Below are 3,354 nucleotides of genomic sequence, written 5' to 3'. Positions count from 1 at the left end.
TAAGTCCTGTTGAGTTAACATATGGAAGGCCTTTCCTAACCACATATCTCCTAATAGATGAAAAGACTCATCAATTACAAAAATATGTCATAAGTCTAGGATAGTTGCAAGGCACTCTGTGAATATTGAAATAAGAGGCTTCTCTTCCCACATGGGAGGAAAATTCAGTTATATGTCAGCTACGGATTTAATCTAACTAAAGATGTGGGAGGAAGTTCTCCAGCTGACCAGATTTCCCCAACATCCAAAGGACCACAGCAAGGCCACCTGAGTTCCCCAACAGATGTTCAACTCCAAGGGATTCACAGGTGGGTATATCTGTGCAGATGTAAAGCTGTTGCTTATTCTGGAAGCCCAATCCAAGGCTGAGGGAGGCAGGTGAGGGTCCATTTAAACTTTGGCAGAGGGTGGGCTGGGTCATTGCACATCAGCTCTTCCTTCTCAAATTTCTCCTGCTGCACTAATACCGTCTTGGCCATGAGGGAGATTGTGCTCATGCAGACCCGGCAGTGCAGGAACAAGATCGATGCCAAGGATGGCATCTGGGGCTCTGAGGTCCCAGCTCTGGCATGCTGGGTGGCCAGGGAAGATGTTGGCACTGGCAGTGGCAGGGGTGGTGCCACTGCATTGCAGACCCTGGGCTCCCTGCCACGGATGCAGTGGAACTGGGAGACTGGTGAGGCGGCCGAGGTGGACTCCAGGGACACGGCAGCCTAGGGATGTTGGTGTGGATGAGGGTGGGGGTGGTAGAGGAGCTAGGAGAGGGGCAGGGTTGCCTCTGGCTTCCTGGCCTCAGTGACTCAGCCCTGGCCTGTCTGGCCCCTCCAATCTCTTGCAGTTCTGGGGGGGTGATCTCTGATGAACATCCTATCAACTCTGCTGACACCTGCCACAGGGACAGCAACCTGCAGCTGGAGCGCATCAACATGTACTACAATGAGGCCAGCGTTGAGAACCCAGTCCTCTGATTGCTGTCCTGGGAAGAGTGGCCCTCCCCTTGCTAATACCCTCCAGCCCCACCCAGGGGTCTGGTATGTGCCCTGCACTGTGCTTGTGGACCTGGAGCCGGGCATCATGGACTCTGTGTGCTCGGGGCCCTTCGGGTTGATCTTCAGGCCAACAACTTCATCTTTGTTGAGCTGCGAGTGAAGACTGCTGTGAGGCTCTTTAGCCAGGACAGCTCATCTAGCAGTTCCCAAATGTCAACACTGTGGGAACTGTGGAGCTAAGGCTCCTGAACATCTTCCTATCCTCTGAGTCACTCAATCTGCCTCTCCTAAATGGGCTTTGGGAGGAAGGCCCACTTTTCTCTTTAAGGTGAGAAGCTACTGTTGTAAACTCCCTGCAGGGAGCTGAGCTGAGTCCGTGGCTACTGTCTTCCCTGAAAATGGGTAGAAGCCACCTACAGTAAGGTCTGTTAGCATGTCTGAGGTTTGACTCCTGACTTAATTTCTAACAGGGGAGGCTGCTGTCCTGTAACTCTGGGGTAGGGTGTTTCATTTGCCCCACCTGCAGGATGAATGGTGCTTTCACCTTACATGTGACACTTGGTCCATTTTGCATTGTGGTTGTGACCACTGTTGACCGTATACCTGGCTATCAAGTGACTGACTGTACTGTCTTACAGGTCAGTGTGGGGCTGGAAACAAGGCCAAGGGGCACTAAACAGAAGGTGCGGAGCTGATGGAGTCAGTGATGGACATTGTCAGAAAGGAGTGTGAGAGCTGTGAATGCCTGCAGGGTTTCCAGCTGACCCACTCCCTGGGTGGGGGGACTGGGTCTGGGATGGGTACGCTTCTCATTAGTAAGATCCAGGAGGAGTGTCCAGATAGGATCATAAACACATTCAGCATGTGACAGACACCGTGGTGGAACCTACAATGCCACACTCTCAGTCCACCAGCTCATAGAAAATGCAGATGAGACCTTTTGCTTAGATAATGAAGCTCTATATGACATCTATTCCAGAACCCTAAAACTGCCCACACCCACCTATGGTGATGTGAACCACCTGTTATCTGCTACCATGAGTGGGGTCACCATGGGCCTGTACTTCCCCAGTCAGCTGAATGCTGACCTGCAGAAGCTGGCTGTGAACATGGTCCCATTTCCCAGGCTGCATTTCTTCATGCCTGGCTTTGCCCCACTGACCGGCCAGGGCAGCCAGCATTACCAGGCCCTGACTGTGGCTGAGCTTACCCAGCAGATGTTTGATGCTAAGAATATGATGGCTGCCCGAGTCATGGGCACTACCTAATGGTGGCTGCCATTTTCAGGGGTTGCATGCCCATGAAGATGGTGGGTGAACAAACGTTCAACATTCAAAATAAGAACAGCAGCTACTTTGCTGACTGGCTACCCCAAAACATGTATACATATGTAACTAACCTGCACATTGCACACATGTACCATAAAACCTAAAGTATAATAGTAATAAAAAACAAAAAAAAAAAAAAAAAAAAACAGCCATCAGTGACATCCCACCCCAGGGGCTAAAAGTGTTGGCCACCTTCATGGGCAACAGCACGGCTATCCAGGAACTCTTCAAGCATGTCTCAGAACAGGTTACAGCAATGTTCAAGTGCAAGGTCTTCCTCCACTGGTACATGGGCAAGAGCATGGATGAGACAGAGTTCACTGAGGCCAAGAGCAACATGAATGACCTGGTGCCGGAAACCTAGCAGTACCAGGATGCCATGGCTGAGGAGGAAGAATTTGAGGAGTGTGCTGAGGAGGAGGTGGCCTAGAACTTTCCTTTTCTTGGGTAAAGGATGGAAACTATGTGGATTCTTTATTGTGTTCTGACAGCCCTGTATCACTATGCAATTGTCCATTTGTGTCTTTTCATCTTCTTCTGATGCATTTTAAAGCATTTTTATGGTATGTGATTTTGCCTAGTAAAGTATTCTCATAACATCTTGTTTCATCTCTAACTTCTTTCTATAGGCTCTCTGGCTACTACTGCCAGATGTGCTTAGTTGTCCTGCAAGGCTGAAGCTGTCTGGGCTTATCACATGCCCAGGAACAAGCATTCCAGTGGTTCCAGGAGGGGTTGGCATGGGCTGTGGATGTGGCAGGAAGGCTTCACATGAACTTATGGATGTGCTGGGACTTGGGCAGCTATGTGGTGGGAAACCTGTTTCTGAAGGCAAGCCTTGGGTTATCCCATGTAACAAACTTCCAGGGAAACAGCTGGCCCTCTGTTTCTGGAACTTTAAAAGTGGTCAGTGTCCCTGGTGGACAATGTCCCAAAGTCCCACCTCAGGGTAGGAATGTGGTCTGACAGCTGATTCTGAACCAGCATTGAAGGGTGGGAAAGTAGGACCCCAGCCACTCTATCACCATGATGGCCTG

The 3,354-nt window shown here is 50.2% G+C and overlaps 1 pseudogene; it reads left to right on the top strand.

Annotated features, from left to right (window-relative positions):
- Positions 1 to 477: 477 nt before the first annotated feature.
- LOC129053185 (tubulin beta-8 chain-like) lies at positions 478 to 2,797 on the top strand (annotated as a pseudogene).
- The last annotated feature ends 557 nt before the right edge of the window (positions 2,798 to 3,354 follow it).

The sequence above is a fragment of the Pongo abelii genome, chromosome Y (assembly GCF_028885655.2).
Source record: "Pongo abelii isolate AG06213 chromosome Y, NHGRI_mPonAbe1-v2.0_pri, whole genome shotgun sequence".
NCBI classification, from domain to species: domain Eukaryota; kingdom Metazoa; phylum Chordata; class Mammalia; order Primates; family Hominidae; genus Pongo; species Pongo abelii.
The sequence above is the reverse complement of the archived record's forward strand: the minus strand, read 5'-3'. Positions and strand labels throughout refer to the sequence as shown.